General features: G+C 42.6%; 1 protein-coding gene across 9 annotated transcripts in view; it reads right to left on the minus strand.

Annotated features, from left to right (window-relative positions):
- CHD9 (chromodomain helicase DNA binding protein 9) overlaps positions 1 to 24,644 on the minus strand; it is a 218,864-nt gene that overhangs the window by 167,481 nt on the left and 26,739 nt on the right. The window contains exon 1 of one of the 9 annotated variants that reach the window (XM_075940271.2): positions 20,582 to 20,958. The exons of the other annotated variants lie outside the window; for them this stretch is intronic. The gene's annotated coding sequence lies outside the window, so the exon portion shown is untranslated. Of the gene's footprint in view, positions 1 to 20,581; positions 20,959 to 24,644 lie in introns of those variants that run through there. 9 annotated transcript variants of the gene reach the window in all.

Here is a 24,644-nt window from a genome sequence, read left to right on the forward strand (position 1 = left end):
GTGTGTCAAGCTTTTCTAAATAGTTCTTAACCTGTCTTTCTCCACCGAGGGCTGTCCACCTCCTTCCCATACTTGCTAGATGCAATTCCAATTGCACTGTCACCTTCCTGATTGCTTCTGCATTCTTGAGCAATATATTTATACTCCTTCCTGGCCATCTATCCAAGTTTCTACTTCTTGTAAGCTTCTTTTTTGTGTTTAAGGTTGCCAAGAATTTCCCTGGTAAGCCAATCTGGTCGCCTACCATATGTGCTCTTCTCACTGCATATCAGTATGGCTTGTTACGGTGCCTTCAATAAGGCTTCTTTAAAATATAGCCAACTCTCCTGGGCCTTTCCCCTTGATGTTAGCATCCCAGGGAATCCTGCCCTTCAGTTCTCTGAGGGAGTCAAAGTCTGCTGCTCTGAATGGAGGCTGGGAGTGGGGTACTCCAGCCGCACTGGGCTGAAGCAGTGCCCCCTGCTGCAGACAAGGGCTGCTCCAGCTGACTAGTCTGAGCCCCTGCCTGCAGCTGGAGGTGGCCAGGCCGGGCTCCTATAAACAGGAGCTACTCCAGCTAGCAGATCGGAGCAGCTCTTACCTGCAGCAGGCCCCCTGTTGTTGGAGCATTTCTCCACCCCATTCAGACCCTCTCTCTTAACCAGTCACAGCCCTAGCTATAACGGTGGTTTCCATTCATACGTAGGGCAAACTCTAATGATTATTTCAATGTTAACAGAGGAACAAGAAAGATCCTCTTCATTCTTTCACTGGAGGGGACAGTTCAGAGGTACATCCTTTCAAGAAAAATTGGATTTTGGCTGCTGTCAAGCCAGCCAGGTCTACAACAGACTAAACTTAGGTGCGGGGATGAAAAACATACTTTATTAGATAAGAAAGGTAAGCATAGATGTAAAAAATTGTATTATTTTGTTTGATATTATAACCATTTGCTTCTATGCTTCTCTTTTTTCTAGATAGTTCTTTCTTCACTCTTAAATAAACCCAGTTTTCTTGTAAGTGCTCTCACGCACTGTACAGTTTACAAAAAAGGTGGTTTAAGGTAGAAGTGTCAAAAGTTAACCCGTAAGTCTCACCCATTGAGGTTGAGGCTTTCTGGTCCTAGTTAACTGGTAGGAGCAGCTCCCCAACCACCATGGGCAAAGGGTTACTCCAGCCTTCTGAGGCCCTCTGGAGCAGGACCAGCCAAGCTCCGAACTGCAGGTTACAGCCTGTGGCTCTCCAGGATTAGGCTGGCAGCCCTACTCCGGGAAAGGCTTTGCTGCGTGTGCTGCAGTAAAAATCTTAGTTTATTACTACAGAGCTCACAGCACGTATAACCACCAAGATTCTTGGCACTTACATGGTTATCTTTTTGGATGACTTGTTACATGACTAGCAAATGACTAGTTTAAGGTAGATCTAGGGAACCAGCATACTGTGCTCCATTTCGAGCATGAGACCTGGGCAAGATAACCCACAGGCACTTGGAGAATGGGGTGTACCACTGCTAACCTACAAAGGTGCATGGAGTCCAGAGAAGAGTCATTGAAAGGCTGGTAACAATAGGGAACTGACACTAAGCCTAGAACGAGCAAGACTCCCTCGGGTAGTAAACAAGGTGACTCTCAGCCCAGAATACCCCTGAGAACTCACATCTTTCCCTGATGAATTCTACAATCAAATGCATATGCCATCATTTTCTTTTGGTAGTAACTAGAAATGTTACATGTATTCAGGTAAACCTCCAACCGCTGAAAAAAAGACAGAAGGTTCATGCAAGACGGGGAGTGGGGTTGGAGGAAGGGGGGAGACAGAAGCCCTGTGCTAGGGGGAGAGAGAAGGCCTGTGCCTTCAGCAGGCAGGGGCTGGGACAGAATTGTTCATGAAGACTATGGAGGCTAGGGGCGGGGAGACAGAAGGCCCATGTTGGGGGTTGGGAGTGGGACAGAGGGCCCACATTGGCAGGAGGGGAAGAGTGGAGTTATGGGGGGGAGTAGAGGGAGGAGAGCGCTGCCTGATGGTACCCTCACCCTAAGCCCCCTTCACCACCCAATGACTGGAACCCAGAGTAGTAGTTGGCCCTCCCCACACGACTAAAAAGTCTGTTCCAGGGAAGGGAGGCCAGGATTGTGGAGAGGTTTCATCCCAATCCTTAACTTTGCCAGCAATGAGAATGGCACAGTAAGCTGAGGTCAGGGTCACTAGAAAAGACAGAGGCAGTAGAGAGTCACAGCGAGCCACTGAGACATACAATAACTGCTTAGAAGCACAAGACTCACAGACACAGCTAGAGCTTTGCCCCCCTCCTCTCTCAATCACACACTCTGAACCTGGCTAGGGGTCTTCTGATTAATCCTCTGTGCACTATGTATTATCTCCAAGGGACTACAGAACATCCAGTTCAATCATAGAATATGCACTGAAATAACAAAACATCCCATAATGCAGTGTTTGGTACCCTCTGGGACACTTGGTCCTTGACTCTGTGATGAAGTTGAAAATCAGGAGATCCAATTGGTAGCCTGGAGGGCTAACTGAAGGAATCTGGAAGGGCGAGGAAGCTGATAAAGTGACTGAAAAAAAAGTGGCATTTCATGAGAAGGGGAGGCTAGGCCTGGAGCTGGCTATGCTACTTTACCAAGTTTAGAAGGCAGTTGCCTATGTTTAGAACTAGAGATTTGGGAAACTAGGCTGCCAAGATGTCCATGCTGAGACAACACAACCAGCAGTAAGGTCATACTGCACCTGCACAGCTGCTAGCAATGAGTTCCAGCCCGTTTGTTCCTTCTCAACAGCTAAATCATGAAAGCAGAGCCAGAAAGTACTGATCATAGAGGCAGACCCTGAGCTGCTCAACCCAGATAACTATGGGAAGTATGAGTACCCCACTGATTATCCTTATGTGGGGAGACCCCAGTTATTGTGCTTGCCAGGCCACCTGTGGAAAAGAGCAAGGAGTTTATAAGAAAAGCAACTGCCTGCCTAGAGACGGCAACTGTTTTATAACCTTATTATCATTACCAGCTACCAATGTGTCAATTTTAACCTGCTCTATACAAAATGTCTCACCCTTGTTATCTGGGGGACTCTCTGCTACATCAGAAACTCCTAGAACTAGGAGTCTGAACTCCTATTTATCACAAGTGCCATCACAAGAAAGTACCTGAGACGTCAATACTACAGGGGAGCACACACTCTGGGAGAGAATGAACTCGTATAATATTAATGGTGAATGTTCCTGTATACGTTTTAGTTCCATTTTTCCATAAAGCCCTATGTCCTACAGCACAGGTGTAAGTTTACTTATAAGTTGCAATCATTGGCTGAACCTGTTGCAATGCCACCTTATTACTTTGTTGCAGTCATTACAGTAGGTACTCTATTTTATTCTATTACATTGTCATTTTATTTTGCTAAATTACTTCTAAGTAAAACTGTTCCTTGCTCCAACTTGAGTATTTAGTGCTTCTTTAGAGCAATATAAATTGCCCTTATGGTTTATGGTGCCCTATGCAGGTGGGTGGAGTGGTAACAAAGAAGCAATCACTCCACAGAGTTGAGACTGAACTTGGGACTGCAGGGGCAGGAGCAGAGCAAAGAGGAATTGGCACAGGAACAGAGGGTTGATATGCTACACATCTCTCCCCGGACATTTTACAGGGGTTCCTAGCTGCCACCAGCCCCACCTAGGGCTCCACTCCAAGCTCCACACCTTCCCCGAGTCTTGCTACTAGGGGAAAGGGCAGTTAGGGTTGGCCACCAGAGCCAGCACTGCCTGCACCTTGCTGTCCTGTCCCACAGCAGTAGCCCTAGGCATACGCAGCATGCAGCTGTCTAGGGCACCAATACATTTGGGACACCTATCCAAGATCCCCATAAGGACATATCCAGAGTCTCCATTATCTTCAAGATTATCAGGTACCTAGACAAGAGGAAAGCACTTGCCTAATAGCAAGTGAACAGAGAGAGAAGACTTGTGTTACACATATGCTTATTTGGATTCTTAATTTTTATTTCTTAAACTATGTTAGAAAATGGTGACTGACATTTGTTATTTACTAGATAATGTTTTACATGTGATCTGTGCGAAGTCAATTAAAATGCACAAAAACAGTATTTAAATGCTTTTATTAGTTAAATAAAACTACTTAAAGGTTCTGGATATTTTTCTTATGTAAGTTTATTAAACAGTTTTTACATTTTAAATTAACGTATTTATTAAACAAAGGATTATTTGTAATTAGTGAATTACACTAATTGTTTGTGGTTGTCATGTCCTCCAAGATTTCAGGGCAAGCAGATTTCAGTTTTTCTTCACTGACTGAAAGAGGAAAATAAGCTTCCCTGATTTTTCATTTCCCAATTGGTTTCTCAACTTTAAGTGAACTAGTCATTGAACTGAACTAGCTGAATAAATCTGAAATGAAAAAAAGTACCACCCCACTGTTGCAAAATAACCTGCTGCTGTCAAAAGCTGATTTATTACTTTGCTAAACTGGTAAGAAGTCACTGGCTAAACACCTGAAACTAGAGGTTGTTGGTTTGATGTACAGATTATGGTAAAGTTATGTTCAATGTAAGTTACTTGCATTTTTTAAAATAAGCCAATTTAAAATTAAATATGATTAAATTAAAACTGATTTTAATAAAATCAACTTAAATAATTTATAACCTCTCCGATTATAAGCCATGAACCTATATGAAACTGCAGTCACTTCCACTAATCATAAAAATTGGGCTTAAGCTAGTTGAAATTATTTCCATTCCTCTTCCTACGATCATCTTTACATGCAAGTCACATAATTAACAATAAAAACCACACAAACAAGCAATGGTTATCAACCCAGATAGGCAAGGCATGAAAATGCCGGATTTCTACACTATCCTTTGATAGCCACAAATTTCTTGGCTCTAAAGTACAACAGGACTTATACCAGGCAAGAACCTGAGTTTTCAAGCATCAGATCTCCAATGCTGCTTTTTTAGCTCTCAAATTTTGAGCTGTGACATAAAAATGATCAAACTCTGCTTGATTTGTATCCAGTAGTTTGCATATAGATTTCTTGACAAAAAGCAATGTAACTTAATCAAAAACAAGAGTGTTGTAAAGTTTTAACTGCCAACATTTATCCATTACATTATTTTCTCTAAGTGGCTAAAATATCAGCATCATTTACTTTCTCAACATTTTAGCATCCTTTCTCTGCAATTCATCTTGAGTAGATGCCAACTTTGCCATTTGCTCTTTATTCCTTTCTATCTTGCATACACACAAAATATGCACTAATGACTTAAACCCATGACAATTTACTAAATTTCGTATATTGTGTGACCAAAAAAGGGTACTATTTTGCACAATGTCTTTTGCTCACATATGACGAATAATCTAGTTTCACTGTAATATTAATAGCTAATTTTAAAAAGATCACTATATAATTCTAATATTACATACTTGCTGAGAATTAATGAGACTGTCTTCTCTATGTGCAAACTTAGCCTGTATATGATAGCTCTTTTGTAATTAAATTCTGTTGTTCCAGAAACAAGTCTGCTTCCTTTTTTCTGTTTCAGAAAGTCTTGTACCCTCTTTCTTCATACGTGTGACTACACACAATCTTTATTCATCACTAATGAGTGTTCTATGTGCGGTTAAAATTTTGATTAGTATTCCTCCATAGTTTGTCTCAATTTCAGGTAAATTACAAATATACATTATATAAAAAATAAAATACTGTGGTATTAGTACATAGCTTTAAACAGGTCAGTTCCACCTATTACTACTTACTAACCTACAAAAAAACTGAGATCCAAATTCCCTCTAAATTGCAGTCACATCCTAACAAAGGCCAGGTAGGTGCTCAAGGCTGCAGCCAGGAAAAGACACCTCTCCCACACCATCAGAGATGCTGCAGGGGACCCTCTATCCCCACTGCAGCCCCTATGGTAGCCTGTACCCAAAGCCCCTCATCCTCTGTCCCATCCCAGAGCTCACAACCTCAGGCGTAGCACTCAACCCCCACACTTCAACTCTGAGCACCCAACCACATCCCAACCTTCTGTCACAGCCCTGAGACTCCCCTCCTTCCCCCACTCCTAAACCCTCAGCTCAATCCCAGCCACACATCTACCCCATGTTGGTACACACAAAATTATTTCAGTGCATGCATGGGGAAAATTAGAGGGAACACTGACTGAGATGCCGAACTTTAATTGTATTAACTCAACGGGATTACTTATGTAGTTAAAATTAAGCATACACATATATTTTTGCAAGACAAAGAACTAAATTTAGGCCCTTAAGACTTCTGTAAGGTAATATTTCTTACCAAACTCAAAAGAAGACCATCTGTAAAGGCAGAGTTGTTGTAGCTATGTTGCTCCCATCATATGAGAAACAAAAGCAGTGATGTAATAGCATTTTTAAACCATCTTCTGTTAATGAAAATGACAAGCTATTGAGATTATACAGAGCTCTTCCCCAGACTGGACCTGAAGAAGAATCCTGTGCAAGTTCCACAGCCTGAGGAAGAATGCTGTGTAAGCTCAGAAGTGTCTTTCACCTACGGAAGAAGGACCAATAAATGATTTTTAATCTCACCCATCTTGTTTCTCTAAAGACAAAGGTTAATTCAGAAAGGCAATCTGGAAAGAAACAAGCTCTTTCAGAGTTTGAGTCAAAAGGAAGCAGAGCATTCAGATTTATTTCCAGAACTACAGAGATCAAGAAGAAAAGTGAAAGGCTGAAACAGAACACAATGCCCATTTGCTATCAAGACTGGAACACTAGCAACACCCTACAATCCAAATGTTAACCTCTGTAAATTATTTGCTGATAGTTGTAAGAATTTATGACCCAGAACAAAGAATTCAGATTTCAAACATAATAAAATAAAATGAATAAAGGACAGTCTACTTTATCTATGAATGAAGAACAAGGAAGATAGTCCCTGGTCATTAGAGATGTCAATACCCTTTAAAATTGTTAATTGGTTAAACAACTAAAATTATATCAGTTAACTAGTTAAAACTGCTGGTGCAGAGCAGCAAGGGCTGGGTCCCACAGCAGGGTCTGCTCCAGCCTAATTCTCTGTGGGCAGGCTGCTGCAAGCCATCTGGCTACAGTACTGCTGGCTGGGCCCTGCATGCAGGAGATGCTCTGACTGGGCCAGGCCTGCTGCACTAAGCATGTTAAAAAGCAATTATTTGGTTAACTGTATAGTCAATACAATTTGTATCAACTATAGGATCAGTCAATAAGTGCCTCTGCAGAGCCGCAGCAGGGGTAGTTCCAGAGGGTCTGACTCATGCCAGAACTGAGCAGTCCTGGGTTACACTGGCTCCAGAGCCACCCATGCTGTGGCTCTGCATTTTAAATGTAGTAAGAGAGTCACTGGGCTCTTTCTACATTTAAAATGCACAGCCGCTGTGATCAGCATGAACCTGAACTGCTTGGTCCCAGCTCATGCTGAGTCCAGCAGCCCTTGTTCTCTATGGCTAGTGCTGACCACAGGCAGAGGCTGCTCATGCAGCAGCCCTTGCTCATGGCCAGCCCTGTCAGCCGCGAACAGGGGTTGCTTGGCAACAACGGCCCCTGTCCGCGGCGGGGCGGGGGGGAGTGCACGGAAGGGGAGGGGAGAGCTCCCCACTGGCACCCCTACAGACAGGGGCTGCTTTGCAGCAGTGTCCCCTATCTCCCTGCTGCTGCCTCTAATAGAGGCGGGGAGGCCGCACCCTGAAGACTGTGCTGGGGAAAACCAGATTTTAAGAGGCAGCATGAGGGAGGGCACCACAGAAAGCACTGGGCAAGCAGAGACTGCTTAAGTCCCTGCTCAGCCCATGCTCCTTGAAGCACTTCTGCTTTTGAAATATACAAGAGCCCTGCATGGCTCCTGCCATTTCCCACTGTGCCTCTGCCTTCCCTGTCTCCCACAGAGATGGTGCTGGGGGGAAAACCAGCTTTACCGGTTCCCTCCAGCACTGGCTCCTACTCTCCCCTCCTCTCCCCCCCCCCCATACTTTGCTGCCTCTTACTGATGGAGGCAACAAAGGGGGTGGGAGCAGCTAGTCAAGTTGACTATCCAATAAGCATTTGCTTATCAGACAGTCGACTAGTTACTTACATTCCTATGCTGCACCTCTGCTTTGGATGGGCCCAACCTTCTGGTAAGCAAGCCAGTAAGACTATTTAATCTTTTACAACCCTACTAGTCATCGAAAGTGCTGATTAATTGCTAAATCATTAAAAAAAACAGGCTGCAAGAACAAGTATTGAATGGATACATTCCTACTTGAAAACAGACCTATATTAAGCAGAACAATTTTTTCTCCCTTTCTACCAGGCCTTCAGCACCCCTAGGCAGCTGGGATAGTTCCCGGTCATTTATGCTTTTGACCGTGTGCCACAGGTGGCCTTTTCCCATGTTCGTCATTGTTCCTCCTGCTAATGTTCTCACTCCCTATTCCAGGCACGTCCAAAGTCCGGCCCGCGGGCCAATTGCGGCCAGTGTTCCGGTTTAATACGGCCCCACAGGTAATCTGGCAATATCTATCTTTTATGGCCCCCAACGAATCCATATGTATTGAGATGAATACATTGTAAAATCTCAGTTAATGTCAGTTGGTCTAAATCAGTTATAAATATATTTGGACAACATGTATACTTGGTGTTATGTTCCTATTCATATTTTTTGAACTTAAAAGTTGACAGACAACCTTTATTACCAATAATATGTAATGTACTTTACAATGTTCCTGACACATATTTCAGCTTCCTGGATTATTTTTTATCTGGCCTTCAGATATGAAAGGCAGAGTGATTTAACGCCTGTTAAGATTTGTCATCCATGTGACGAAATGAAAAGTGTGCCGTTTGCAATAAGCTTTGCATAAAATAGTTAATTTGCGTTTAATTTTAATGGTTCAAAGAATGTCAGGCAAAATGGTCGGCCCTCACGCATGTTCACTTCATCAAATCTGGCCCTCTTTGAAAAAAGTTTGGACACCCCTGCCCTATTCTGAGCGCTTCGCTTCAGGGCGATCACGGAAAGGAAAAAGCAGCCTGATTCACCCTCATGCGATCCATTCACTCACAAAGAAGCACTCTGGCATGCCCATTGGGTAGAGCAAGGAAGAAAGAGGAACAGAAGAGGGAAACAGGCCTGCAACCAGTTTCCATTCATGTGGGAAGCAAGCACCAGCCCACACATCTTCCCCCCTCCCCAACAGATATGGATAGAGAGCTGAGACTCACATAAATGGACAAGGGGTTACTAGTGTGGGACGTATATCAGGCAAGGTTTCCTGTGAGCTGCTCGGTGCAGACAGGGGAGTTTAAGAGGGAGAACAAGAGATCCCACCACTGAACAGGCTGCCAGGTGAGTATACTAGCTTTTGGTGTGTGTGAGTTTGCTCAACTGTTTGAATTTTAGTTCTGATTTCAGGTGATTTCAGTTTCAGTTACTGTGGTAGTTGGGATTGTGTGTGTGGGACTGTTTTATCCTGTATTCCCTTGATTGCCTTTAATCAGCCTCAGGATCAGCCTTCTCCTATGTGGCCAAGGAGGGATACACCTGACCTAGGGAGCAGGCTTTAAAAGCCAGAGGCAGAGCGACGAGGGGAGCAAAGCAGACAGGGGGCTGCAGGGGATTTTAAGAGGGAGTTTGACAGAGGGAGGCCTACTATGGTCAGGAAGACCTGCAACACCTGTGTCAGCACTGCTTCTGTCTCTTCCACCAGACAGAGCACATGACCATGGATGCATCTACCCAGATCCTGGTGTGGTTTTGGAGGGACTGTGACTTGCAATTCCCACTTACGGAAGTCCAGGCTGGGGGAGACCATCCAATGTGAAAGGTGCCTGCTGGTAGAATTTCTCAAGCAGCAGGTGGGAGAGCTACAAGAGGAAGTGGCTAAGCAGAGGGGACCCAAATTCATGAGCAATTTCTGGACAGTATTTATGTGGAGACAGCTGAGGTAGCTGTCCCACTACACAAGACTGTTGACATACCACTTGTGGAGGAGAAGATGGCTCGGGGGGAAGCTGGCAGCAGGTCACTTCTGGCAGCAGGCAGTGCGCTCCCAACCCTCCCACCGTGGTACTGGGAAACAGTAATGCTCTTCTTGATACAGGAGATAAGGAATCACCCCCTACAGCTGAGGAGGAAAAGCCTCATACCCCCAAAGCTGGGAGGTCTGCTACCACCACTGCGAGGAGGATACAGAGTAGTGGTGGTCAGAGACTCTCTTCTGAGAGGGACAGAGGTGCCCATCTGTCGCTCTGACATGTCATCTCAGGAGGTATGCTACCTGCCAGGGGCCCAAATCCAAGATGTTAAGGAGGCACTATTGAGGATTATCCGGCCCTCTGACCACTACCCCATGCTCCTCATCCATGTGGGCACTAATGATACTGCAAGGTGCGACAATGAGCAGATCAAGAGTGACTACCGGGGTCTGGGATTACAGGTGAAAGAGTTTGGAGCGCAGGTGGTATTCTCTTCAGTCCTTCCTGTCAAAGGCAGGGGTCAAGGCAGAAGATGGTGTCACCAGGAGGGCTTTGGCTTCCTTGACCATGGGATGCTATTCCAAGAAAGACTGCTTAGAAGGGATGGGGTTCACCTTTCGAGGAAGACCATATTTGGATGTAGACTGGCTAATCTAGCAAGGAGGGCTTTAAACTAGGTTCGATGGGGGCAAGTGACCAAAACCCACAGGTAAATGAAGAAAATGGAGACCTGGGAGATGGATTGGAAATGGGCGTGAGCGTGGACTATAATAGTAGAGAAAAAGGAAGGACAAGGCAGAACTGGGAGGCAAGGTCAAATCGGTATCTTAGATGCCTATATATAAATACAAGAAGCATAGGTAATAAGCAAGAAGAACTTGACGTGCTAATAAACAAACACAACTATGACACTGTTGGTATCACCGAGACTTGGTGGGATAATACACATGATTGGAATATTGGCATAGAAGGGTACAGCTCACTCAGGAAGGATAGGCGGGGCTAAAAGGGGAGAAGGTGTTGCCTTATATATTAAAAATGTATACATTTGGACTGAGGTGGAGATGGATGTAGGAGACAAATGTGTTGAGAGTCTCTGGGTTGGATTAAAAGGGGTAAAAAACAAGAGTGATGTCATGCTAGCATCCTACTACAGACCACCTACCTAGATAGAAGAGGTGGATGAGGCTTTTTTTTTAAAACAACTAACAAAATCAACCAAAGCAGTTGATTGGTGGTGATGGGGGACTTCAACTATCCAGACATATGTTGAGAAACTAACACAGAGGGGCACAGACTATCCAATAAGTTCTTGGACTGCACTGGAGACAACTTTTTATTTCAGAAGGTTGAAAAAGCTACTAGGGAGAAGCTGTTCTAGATTTGATCTTAACAAACAGGGAGGAGCTGGTTGAGAATTCCGAAGTGGAAGGCAGCTTGGGTGAAAGTGATCATGAAATCATATAATTCATGATTCTAAGGAATGGTAGAAGGGAGAACAGCAAAAGAGACAATGGATTTCAGGAAGGAAGATTTTAGTAAGTTCAGAGAGCTGGTAAGTAAGGTCCCATGGGAAGACAAAGGGGAAAAACAACAGAAGAGTAAGTCAGCAGTTTTTAAAAGGGAATTATTAAGGGCCCAAAAGCAAGCTATTCCGTTGGGTAGGAAAGATAGAAAGTATGGCAAAAGACTGCCTTGGCTTATCCAGGAGATCTTGCATGATCTAAAAATCAAAAAAGAGTCATAAAACATGGAAACTAGGACAAATTACAAAGGATGAATTATAAGCAAACAATACAGGTATGCAGGAGCAAGATTAGAAAGGCAAAGGCACAAAATGAGCTCAAACTAGCTACTGACAAAGGGAAACAAGAAAACTTTCTATACATATATTAGAAGCAAGAGAAAGACCAAGGGCAGCGTAAGCCCATTGTTCAGTGAGGAGGGAGAAACAGTAACCAGAAATTTGGAAATGGAAGAGGTGCTTAATGACTTATTTGATTTGGTCTTCACCAAGAAGTCTGATGAAGAAATGCCTAATACAGTGAATACTAGTGGGAATGGGATAGGTTTAGAAAATAAAATAAAAAAGAACAAGTTAAAAATTACTTGGAAAAGTTAGATGCCTGCAAGTCACCAGGGCCTGATGAAATGCATCCTAGAATACTCAAGGAGCTGGTAGAGGAGGTATCTGAGTCTTTAGCTATCATCTTTGAGAAATCATGAAAGACCGGAGAGATTCCAGAAGACTGGAAAAAGGCAAATATAGTGCCCAACTATAAAAAAGGAAATAACAACAACCCAGGAAACTATGGACCAGTCAGTTTATCTTCTGTGCCAGGAAAGATACTGGAGCAAGTAATTAAGGAATTCATCTGCAAACCCCTGGAAGATAATAGGGTGATAGGTAACAGCCAGCATGGATTTGTAAAGAACAGATCATGTCAAACCAATCTGATAGCTTTCTCTGATAGGTTAATGAGTCTTGTGGATAAGGGAGAAGCAGTGGATGTGGTGTACCTAGACTTTAGGAAGATATTTGATATAGTCTCGCATGATCTTCTTATCAATAAATTAGGCAAATACAACTTAGACAGGGCTACTATAAGGTGGGTGCATAACTGACTGGATAACCATTCTCAGAGAGTAGTTATTAACGGTTCACAATCCTGCTGGAAAGACATAACAAGTGGGGTGCCGCAGGGGTCTGTTTTGGGACTGGTTCTGTTCAAATATCTTCATCAATGATTTAGATATTGGATAGAGAATACTCTTATTAAGTTTGCAGATTATACAAAGCTGAGAGGGGTTGCAACTGCTTTGGAAAATAGGGTCATAATTAAAATAATCTGTACAAACTTGAGAAATGGTCTGAAGTAAATAGTATGAAGTTTAATAAGGACAAACGCAAAGTACTCCACCTCAGAAGGAATAATCAGTCTCACACATACAGAATGGGAAGCAACTGTCTAGGAAGGAGTACTGCAGAAAGGGATCTAGGGGTCATAGTGGACCACAAGCTAAATACGAGTCAAAAGTCTGACGCTGTTGCAAAAAAAAAAAAAAAAAAAAAAAAAGCAAGCGCAAATATGATTCTTGGATGCATTAATTTAAGAGCAGGTTAGATGGACATCTATCAGGGATGGTCTAGACAGTACCGGGTACTGCCGTGCGAGCAGGGGACTGTACTCAATGACCTCTCGAGGTCCCTTCCAGTTCTAGTGTTCTATGAGTCTATGATTCTACCCACAGAATGCCGGGTGTAGAGAAATTCTCCACCTGCTGTGGACTATCCGGATCCCACTTAGATTAAAATAACATTGCTTAACCGGTTAACTCTTCTAAGGAGTATTTACATCGCTACTCGTATGTCTTCCCAGCAGACACCCACCCGCAGCTAGAGGGGCTCAGTTTGTGGAGCAGTTTCGTTGCTGTGTAAATTTCTGGACTCGGGCGAGATCCCAAGGTCTGGAACCCTGTGGAAGTCTACACAGCAATGAAACAGCTCCAAGCCCAATACAGCTGGCACAGACCTGTTGCTAATTTGACATACACTTTTTTCCTCTTCTCACTCTATCACTTAATTTTTCTATTCGCTTTTTGAACATATGGGATATGAGACACAAATTTGTCCTATCACCACGACATTGGATCTCTATTTTCTACAATTAGCAACTTAAATAAAATTTAGAGTAAATGAGTATTTCTTACTCTAGACTGAAAAATGGCATTTGTTACAAATAATCCTGGACTAAATCCAAGAAAGCACTGCTAGATAATCGTACATCCCAGATATTAGAATCAAATTCTGATTACTATCTTGCGGCATTCCCACCACCCTTAAGTTCATTCTTAAATATTTCACTGAGATATTTAAGATACCAAGGTAACTAATCTTCCTTTAAAAGGTCCAATACCTAGAGATCTTTGAGATGTGAGGTCCCTTTGAGTATCCATTTGCGACGTGTGCACACACACTGTTTTCAGGGGACCAGCCTCTTCTCACTAGCAGTATCTGTTGGTCCACACCTATGCCCTTCACTTTCTCATACTAGATAGTGGAGACTTACTTTCTCTCCAGTTCCTACTCTACAGCAAGTCCTACCAAGCGGGTGGATCCGGCCCACGGTGGCCCTGCTGCTCTCCCCCAGCCCCAGGCCAATTAGGGCCTGAAGCCTTCTCCGCTCTGACCTAAGTGGAAGCTACTTATAAACCAAGGGCTGGTCCTCACTATAAGTTTAAAGGAGCAGGGAATGTTAACCAATAAGCCTACTTCTGTCCTTTTTGTATCTGAGTGGAATGACATATTCGATGGGTTACCCCACTAGATAATAATCCAAGATAAGCTCATCATTGTTTTCTCTCTAGCTAGACAGCTCTTCTTCCAGATACTGAACTTGCATAATTAGCACATGATTTTATCACTAGGTTAGCACTTTTCAGATAACTGAATTGCTTGATAGTTTTCTGAATGTTGTTAGTCAGACATCTGTTGCATTTAATAATATTTATATATTCAGTTGTACCTTTGTGGCTTTCTTCTACAACAATTTCAAGACTATCTTCTAAATTATTCTTTTTGGCCAATTGGTTTAATCTCACTAGCATATGTGATATAGCTCTGCAAACATATCTTGACAGAAGACTCCTTCCATTCCTGCCATCTGCTAATTAATTATTGAATGTTTCACTATTGTAGTTGGCATAGTAGTCATCACATGAATTCTAAATACATCTAACAGACCCTGCAATTATCCCAGAAAAGAGATATCCAAAATAATAAACTTAATCCAGAAAATATTTTAAGATGAAAAAAAACCACAAATTTGCAAAATCAAAACAGAATAATCTAATCATTTTTGACAATCAAAATAAATCTCCAATGACTTAAGATACTCATTATTAGCCATCACTACAGGTAGTTAAAATTCAACAATAATAAAGGAATTAAACATCATAATTCTATCTGAAGATGGATAAATAGCAAACTAATACAGTATCAACTGAATAAACCTAACACTAAAGCAGATGCTATAAAGAATGATCCTTACAGAAAGATATCACACCTGCAACTGTCTTTAACTCTTCCCAGATGAACACTGCACACCACCACACATTTTTCATATAGAATACTAGTAGGCAGAAAAGAAAACTACACAGATCTAACAGATGAATTATAGACACATGAAATATATGGTGTAACACACAAATGCTGGTTTTATTCAGTACTTTTCATTATTTTCTTTATATCCAGTCAATTTATTATTTCAAAATGTTTCTGAATTTTATGATGCTTGCTGAATTATCAGAACTTCATGAATTAAGTAACAGAAGGCTTGTACCACCATAAATTACATTTCACATGAACACTGTAAAAACATACCGGTTTGGATGATTTCACGTTATTGATATTCCAGTGACAGAGTATGGGCTGAACAAACAGACTAAGATAAAGACTGAAAATGCACTGTTATCATTTAGCTAACCTGATATTAACTTAAGACACTTGAAATGTGATTCTAAGTAACACCTTTTGATTACACTTACACTTATTTGTGAATTTTGGATATTTGACAGTGTAACCACCACCAAGGTGGATTTGAACCTAGGACCTTGGGAGCTGACTCTATATAGGAGCCTCTACCCTCTGAGCTAAAAGCCAGCTGGCTCCCAGCCTCTGCAATAGAGGTCTCTTGATTTTAACTGTTGCAGTACTCACTAACCACACTAGGCTAGGCATGTGGGTTACAACAGCACTTACTGTACAGATTCATCGATTCCAAGATCAAAAGGGGCTATGCTGATCATCTAATCTTGCTTTCTACATAATCTAATCTGGCCTTTTACATAACAAGGCCATTGAATTTTCCCAATAGAGCATATCTTTCAAGAAAACATCCAATCTAGTCAGTGATGGAGAATTATGACTGATGGCAAATTGTTTCAAAGATTTAATTACCCCCCAACAACTGTTAATAATTTACACCTTATGTTCAATTTATCTAGCATCAGTTTCCTGCCATTAGACTGTGTTATTTCCTCATGTAGATAGGTGCTTATAGACTGTAATCAAGTCACCCTTTAACCCTAACACATTTTTTAACCCTTTAACTCTTTTGAGCCTAGGGATGTTAAGAAGTGAGTAATCAACTAATCGTGTATTCAACAGAAATTTTATCGACTACACAAGTAGTTGATAAGGGAGGAAGACTTCAGGAGCTATCCCTACAGTGGCTCTGCAATTTCAAATCCCTCTTTGAGCCAAGTCCAGGAGCCCCTGTCTGCAGGGGGTCCCAGCCCTGGCCACCGCAAACAGAGGCTGTTCTGGCAGCAGCCCCTGTACATGGCCAGCCCCGGCGGACAGGAGCTGCTGCCAGAACAGCCTTTGTTCACCCCTAGGGACTGCTCTGCTGGATGCGGAGCAGCCTCTGCCCATGGCAAACCAGGACCCACCACAAACAGAAGCTGCTTCATGGCAGCCTCCCCTCCCTGCCCCACTACCTCTGATAGAGACAGCATTGCAGGGTAGGGGGAAGGCGACACTGTAGAGATGATGGGGGGGGGGGCGAAACTGGCTTTCAAGCAGACTCCCCCCAACATCGGCTCCTGCTTTCCCACTTTGCATCTGATACAGAGGCAGCAAGGGCAGCGGGGGGGGGGGGGGGGGGGGGGAAGCAGGTGAGTAGTCCACTACATCACTATCTGAGCTCTCTGTAATTTATCACCATCCTTCTTGAATTGTGGATAGACTATTACTACGCAAGAGGTCTATGAATGGAATAGACAGACCAAAATATAGATGTACCATGGATAAAAGCAAATGGTGGAGCTACGTTTGAATCCACTGACCCCAACACTCCAGCAACTAATGCTAAGCGGTTGTAGCTAAGAATGTAAGCGAGTAGTCGAATCGACTGATCGCATTCCCCCTCCCCCACCGGCGCTGCCTCTGTATTCTGTGGGCCCTGAAGATAGGGGCTGCTGGGCCCAGTACAAGAAAGGACTAAGCAAGCCCAGCTCAGTCCCAGCTTGTGCTGGGTCCGGGACCTACCCCCACTGGCTCTGCAGTTTGAATGCAGTAATAACTGGGCTGCCTGCACACCCAAATCCTACTACATTTGAACTGCAGGGCTGCAGTGGGGGTAGCTCCTGGACTCTACATGAGGCAGGACTGAGAACCTTCCCTTATTGACTAATCGTGTACTTTATACAGATTGTATCAAGTATACACTTAGCCAATTACCCACCTCTTAACATCCTTAGTTGTAGCTACTATTCCAGTACAAAACTCAAGTTTGCTGCTCTGGATTGCTGAGTTCAGATTTCACCTCTCTAACTCTGCTCTATAAAGCCCAATTTCTTAGGTTTTAGGCAGATGGAATGGATTTCACACACTGATTATAACACACAAATTGAAAACAAATTTAGACACACATTAAGGACATAAAAAGTTAACCAGTATGGGCTGGAGGAGCTCCCTGCCCACCCTGGGCATGGGGCTGTTCCAGCCCCACGGGGCTGACCAAAGGCAGGGGCTGCTCCAGCTGCCAAAAGAGCCCCTGTCCGCGGAAGCCTAGCATGGCCCACGCTCTGTAGATTACATGCTGTGGCTCCCTGATCCTCCCAGAGAGCTGGCTGCAGAGTCCTAATTAGGCTGGCAGCCCTAACCCTGGAAAGGCTTCGTTGCAGGCTCTGCAGTATAAAACTAAGCTTTATATGCAGAGCCCGCAGCGTGTTTAATTGTGTAACCACTAAGATTTTTAGTGGGTGTGCTGTTAATTTTTTAAAAAGAGTTTTTATATCCCTAATATACAAACACTAATGTATGCCCCACCAAAAGCACTGCCTACAATGCCGCAAATTTCATTCACTTTTTTCCAAGGGCATGACAAATTCATTTTAAAAATGAAACAAGTGTCATATGTTTCTTGGTAACAAGAGAGCAAGCAAGTAGTTAAAATATGTGCTCACCAACACAAACCTAATTTTAGTTTACTAGTTGGTCTGAAAACTGAAAATGAGATTTTTATACTAAATATTACAATAAAGTTTGACTTTTAGCAAAAAAAACCATCAGCAGTTAAAACTACAGTAAAAGTCTTTTTATCTGGCACTTCACCAACCAACAAGCTCAATAAATCAGTGTTTCTGATCTGCACAGAAAGTCGAATTTGTAGTGCAGTTGGTGTGGGACCAACATGGGACTGGGGAATGATTTGAGAGGGAATCTGGGATGGGAAGGAGCTTAGAGCAGAGGTCAGAGCACAGGAGAAGTTGGGATGCCAGATGGGGGGGCGTTCAACTTTGGCAGCCCCACATACAGGTCCCCATCCCTACTGTTGTTGGCAGAAGCATAACCAGGCGGATCTGCAGCCACACTGCCTCTGTCCCCCCTCCCAAGCACTGACTCTAAGGCTCCCAGCCCATTGGCCAGGAACTACAGCCAATAAGAGCTGCAGGGGATGTACACTGAGGCAGTCTGTCTGCTTTCAACAGAGCCGCTTGGCTGTGCTTCTGCAAGGAGGGGGAGCTGCTTGTGGAGGCTGCCAGAGATGAGCATTCCCCCATCCAGCATCCAGAATTCCTCCCACACTCCAACCCTCTGTGGGATACAAGCTCTCTGGGACTCAAACTTCATTAGAGAGCCTGTGTCCTGCAGTCCCTCCTATACCCCTGCCCCACATCACCACCATCCCACCACACTTCTAACCCCTTCCTAAATGACACTTTCAATTTACTGGCACCCTTTGTTCCTCCAGCATTCTAGATAAAAAGGGCTGTTACCGACTACCACTTTATCCTATTTCATCCACATTTATCAATATTGATGCCTAGAGAGCAAAATCTTGCTTTGCTCTTCTGTCTGTATTTCCCTCCATGAATACATGCAATCATCAGCCCATTAATACTAACAGCATAATTTTCTTCTAAACATTTCCATGGAAATAAGTGTGCAATACCCATAAAATGCTCTTTGAAAAAATATATATTTTACAGTACCTTTCTATACTAATTTTTATGTGGAACATAATTACAATGTAAGTGGGACCTCCCTGGTCTGACACCTTTGGGACCAAATTGCTGGACTAGGGAAGATCACAATACCTCTCCCAGCTGTTGACCTTGATTTTCGCCGGCTCTGCTGTCCCCAGCCATGCTGGGACTGCACTCCCCAACGAGGACCAGAGCTGTGCTCCCCCATGAGAAAACAAATTAAGTTCCTTTTTCTTTCCCTAATTTAAAAATCAATTTTAAAAACTGAATCGAAACCTTTAACTACTTAATAATTTTTTCCCTAAACTACAGGCTTTATATAATAGCTATAGCTTACAAAATACTTTATAAAAATCTCAGTCTGAAATGGTATTTTTTCCACCCCTCTTAAAGCTACTAAAGCTGGTGAAAATGATCAAGTCAACTGGTAGCTTTTTTAAAAATTCAAAAAAGTTAACATACTCTCTAGTAAGGAAAAAAGCATCTGGAAAAAAAAAACCCCACACAGGCATTCCATTATAACATTAAATAGTACATAAGGAAGGCACACAAACCCCCCATACAAATCTATTCCAATTCCATTGAGAAAAAGTCTTCTGAAAGCAGGATATCAAGCATTTCTGATAGGGATGTTAAGAAACGGGTATTTCACTAATGGTATAGTCGGTATATTTTTTTAATGACTATATGATTAGTCGATAAAGGAAGGCCATCAGTCCCGGCTCACGCCAGGTCCAGCAGCCCCAATCTGCAGAGGGAGCTGGGAACCCCCATGAACAGGGGCTGCTCTGCGGGATGAGGAGCCACCCCTGCCTGTGGTGAGCCTGGGCCTATCATAGGAAGAGGCTACTTCATGCCCTCTCCACCCCATGCTGCTGCCTCTGATAGAGGAAGCAGAAGAGGGGGAAAAATGTGAGTAGTCAACTAACACTCGCTTACACCCCTAGTTCATTAACAACATTACTGTGCAAATGAAATGCATAAAACAAGCTTCTCTTGCACAGTACATTCCGCAAAACTATAGAAGAATTAAACACTGAGAATTTAAACTATAATCTGATTAGTTTAAATATACTGTATAGTAACATCTGACAACAGAAAAACAAGTACTTCTATAATTTTCACTCACTATTTACTAAGGAAAGATAAATATTTAAAAAGAACTCTAAATGGTTAGTTTTCTTTCTGTCACAATACATCTCTTGTGGCTCTTTTGCAATGAATATTAGATAACCAGTTTACTTTTGAAGGAAAAACAAGTCTGCCATGATAACAAGAAATCAGAATCCATATTACATATCTATATTCAGACTGAACATATGCTGTATATTGTGTAAAATTTATTTTCATAACATTTGGTTTTGCTAGCTTAATTCCAAAGTTCCAGACAAAGCTGATGAAATACATGAGGTAAAGTGCTTTGTTGTCATAATTCAATAAATAAATGCTCAGTAGGTCTCAAAACCTTCACTCTAATTATGTCAGTTTCAAAACACTATATTGTAACTGACGTCTTACTCAAAGATAGGAGTTTTCTTAAAAGATTCTAAAGCATACAACAAGAATAGGTCTTAGAAGCAGGAAGAATTTCATGAGACCTACTGTACAGTCTGGCTTGGATCCCACATGCTCCTCACATACTGGACTAATCCATGAATTCTCTCGCAACTTCACCCCCCACCTTTCCTGGAATTCACTTCCTGTTCACCCTTCACCTTAAGTATGCACACTGGAGACCAATAGCCTGAAAGCCACTGTTAACAACTCTGGTTTCTGTTACTCAGTTTCCTGGCAGGGTGCTCAGAGCTCTGCTTCCTTTACAGTACAGTACACAGAGTAATAACTAGGATCATATTTCACCACTGGCTGCCATTCCATGAACCGCCAAGCTATAAAGGCTTTTTGCTAAGACAGAACTAACTGATGCGACAAAACCAGCCCTTAAAATTACTTTGCTATTAAAATGCACCTCAAAATCTTAAGAAAAACACCTCTATCATCTTAATTAACCAAACCACTATAAAACCTAGAAATGTGCACATACAGTATATATCAGATCTACGATAGTATTTACAAAGAGCACAGGTTTTTTTAGAATGTTACAAAAACAGAAATACAGAACTAAATTAGGTTACGCAAATAAAATCATAAAGTAGCACACAAAAATGAACTGTGCTGCTCCAAAAATATTTTCTTTTAATATGATGCAGTTAGAAATGCTAAGTAAGGTAAAAGACAATTTTGTAACATTTTTTTTCCTGACATAGAAAACAATCTCTCACATTTTTCATGGACATTGTTTGGCTGTTTGCCTCAAGGACTATGTTTAAAATCAATAGTGTATCAGTAAGATGTAGCCAAAATAGCAAAATAATAGTTTGAGTTATTCTACATTTAACCTTATCATCTAACATTTATAGTGTTTATCTATATTTTAGAGATGTGTGTGTCTGTCTTTCTGCGAGTCTGTTTTTTCAAGAACTCCTCCTAAACGGTAAGAGTTAGGACTACCAAATTTAGTATGTAGCTTCCTCTTATCCTAACAAAGCAAGATCAGGGAAGGAAGTGCCTGGAATGGGACTGTTTTCCATGCCACAAAGAGAAGGGAAACGATACTGGGAATGGCCAATAAGGGCAGCAAGTCCCAGGGGAGAGCTACACTGTAGAGAGACCACTAGGGGCAGCCACACCATCAAAAGAGGCCCTAGCAGGACTGGGGCTCCATGCTCTTGCCTTCCACCAGAATGGGTAAGTAGACCAGCTCCCACTCTGAACCTCCTTCCCCCAAGCTCTTGGCTATAGCACGGGAGAGGGAAGGGGAGAATGGCCACTGACAGACAAAAGGGACCAGGGAGACAGAAGGTCCGTGGCTGCCTGGATGCTGGGAGGAGACAAAGAAAGCCCTGGTGGCTGGGGGAGAGAGAAGGCCCCTGGCAGCCAACTGGGAGGAGGGTGACAGAGAAGGCCTGTGCCAGATGGGGGAGGAGACAGACGGTCCCGTCACATGAGACTCTCTGCCCTGAGCTCCTCCCCAACCCTCACTATTTTACCCATCATTCTACCAGTCTCTTGCTCTGTCCTCCTCATCCATCCCCAAGGCCTTGCCTTGATTCTGCAACCCCCAACACCGCCAGCCCCATTCCCTGAAGGACTCAGGCCTATACTAGCTAAGTCTTCTAGTTTAGGTATATAGGGGATATAAATTAGCATGACTTTTTTTTTTTTTTTGGCGCGCTTGTCTTGTTTTACCCTCTGGTAAGCCTGATTTTAACACAGCCCTGGAAAGTGCTTTCCTCCCCTAAAAATAAGAAGTTTCATGCTTTTGCAGCAATGAAGACCAAGTCCTGGCAACTGAATTCCTCTATTTATCAATACAGGCCATCCTTGCTATAAGTCCAAAATATCTTCCAAAAAACCTGGACTTAATAGTGAAACAACTTAAAGTGGGAAATGTTTTTCCTGCAGCTGACTTCCATTTGTGCAAATGGGGGAGGGGGGGTTGCACTACTTAAGAACGGGGAATGGGAGAACTTATAACGCATCAGTTCCTACAAGCGTCAACAATTTTTATGTGGAACGGATGTATACTAGGGTGACTCATAGCAGGGAAACCCAGTAGAAAATTATTCCATGGACAATAGCAATGCCAGTTTCCTTATCACAGATATGATCATATTCTGCACTATTCTGAACAAACCTTTTTGAATTAAGTTAAATCTTACTGAATTAAAGTTTACTACTTTTGGCGCCCATTGTATTGAACATACAAATAATGTGCTGACTACGGTGGGATGATATGGAACTTCTTTAGGAGGAACAAAGATTAATGCAATCACTGGGAGATAATGTGAACATCTAAAGACTGAACAATATAGCCAATAATTTATCTTTTGGGGAAATATGCATGAAGAAGAATTCCTAGGGAGTACTTGGAGGAAGGGGACTGCAAACCACAAGGGGCTCAGCTTGTGAAGTTGTACCCCAAGAAAGGAACCTTTAATCTTCTGATTACCTGTTTACAGGAGGACAGTTGAAGAACCCAATCTGGGCTTTTTGTTCTGATCCAGCAAATGGACAGGACTTCCAGTTCATTGAGGGCCCCAATCCTTAGGGAAAGTTTGGGAAAACTGACACACGCCAGAACCCATGTTGAAGACAGCAGAGATAATCTCTGGTAAATATATTAGCAGTTATACAGGTTATTTTATTGATTTTAATATTTTTCTTCAGTGTTTTAACCTACGAATAAGCTTACATCGGAAGTGCTGAATAGTAACATAGCTATTGGCAGCAATGCTATGTACCATCGCTGAGGGGAGAAGTAAAGCAGACCTTCTTAGACAGACTGACTTTTCTGGAGAGTTCACATCATCGGTGAACAGTGCAACTTAGAAATATCCTGGTCAGGTGACAGACAGAAAGCCAGAAGCCCAAGAGTGGTTGTCTTTGATAAGTGGGGAGAGGGAAGGAATTTTAACACCTCTCACGCTGCCAAACTCAATTTGCAGTAACCACCTCTGTGTATGTAAACGATATTTAATCTATTCTCATTTAAAACAACCTTTGGCCCTTCTGCAGTCCAAAATGTGACAATGTAAAAATATCAGTTGATATATGATGCATACAATTTTGCAAACCCCAATGATTAAAGTCATGACTCAGGTCCCCCCCAAAAAATCATAGGGCAGATTTAAAAAAAAAAACTATAATAAATGTTGGGGGTTTTATTTCATAGAATCATAGAATACTAGAACTGGAAGGGACCTTGAGAGATCATCAAGAACAGTCCCCTACCCTCACAGCAAGACCAAACAGCCATCTATCAGAGATGGTCTAAATGCTATCTAACCTGCTGTTAAATATCTCCGCTGCTGGAGATTCCACAACCTTCCTAGGCAACTTATTCCAGTGTTTAACCACCCTGACAGGAAGTTTTTACTAATGTTCAATCTAAACCTCCCTTGCTGCAATTTAAGCCCACTGCTGCTAGACTTATCAGAGGCCACGGAGAACAATTTGTCTCCCTCCTCCTTGTGACACTCTTTTAAATACTTCAAAAAACAGCTATCATGTCCCCTCTCAGTCTTCTATTTTCTAAATTAAACAGGCCCAATTCTTGCAGTCTTTTCTCATAGGTCATATTTTCTAGACCTTTAATAATTTTGTTGCTCATCTCTGGACTTTCTCCAATTTTTCTAAATTTTTCTTGAAATGCGGTGCTCAGAACTGGACACAGTACTCCAACATAGGCCTAATCCGCGCAGAGTAGAGTAGAAGCATGAATTCTGGCGTCTTTCTCACAACAGTCATGTTAATGAGCTTGATTCATGTTTGCTTTTTTTGCAACAGTGTCACACTGTTAACTCGTATTTAGCTTGTGGTCCACTACGCGGATGTGAAAATGCGATTAATTTACTAATCAAGTAGTCAATAAGGCAAGGCAGTTACAGGGCTCAGTCTGGCCTGCGCCAGCTTGCAGCGGTTTTTAAGCGTGAAGGGTACATGCACAATGTTTTCAAGATTTTCTTCTCAACTGGAAGAACTAGATATTTTCTTTAAAAACAAAATCAGAGACTCTCACATAAAATCACAGGATTGCAATAGCCAAACTAAGAAAAACACCAAACTTGTGACAAAACCAAGAGAGCCTGCTGGCTGTGCAGCA

This window comes from Pelodiscus sinensis, chromosome 12 (assembly GCF_052426305.1).
Source record: "Pelodiscus sinensis isolate ZL-2025 chromosome 12, ASM5242630v1, whole genome shotgun sequence".
NCBI classification, from domain to species: domain Eukaryota; kingdom Metazoa; phylum Chordata; order Testudines; family Trionychidae; genus Pelodiscus; species Pelodiscus sinensis.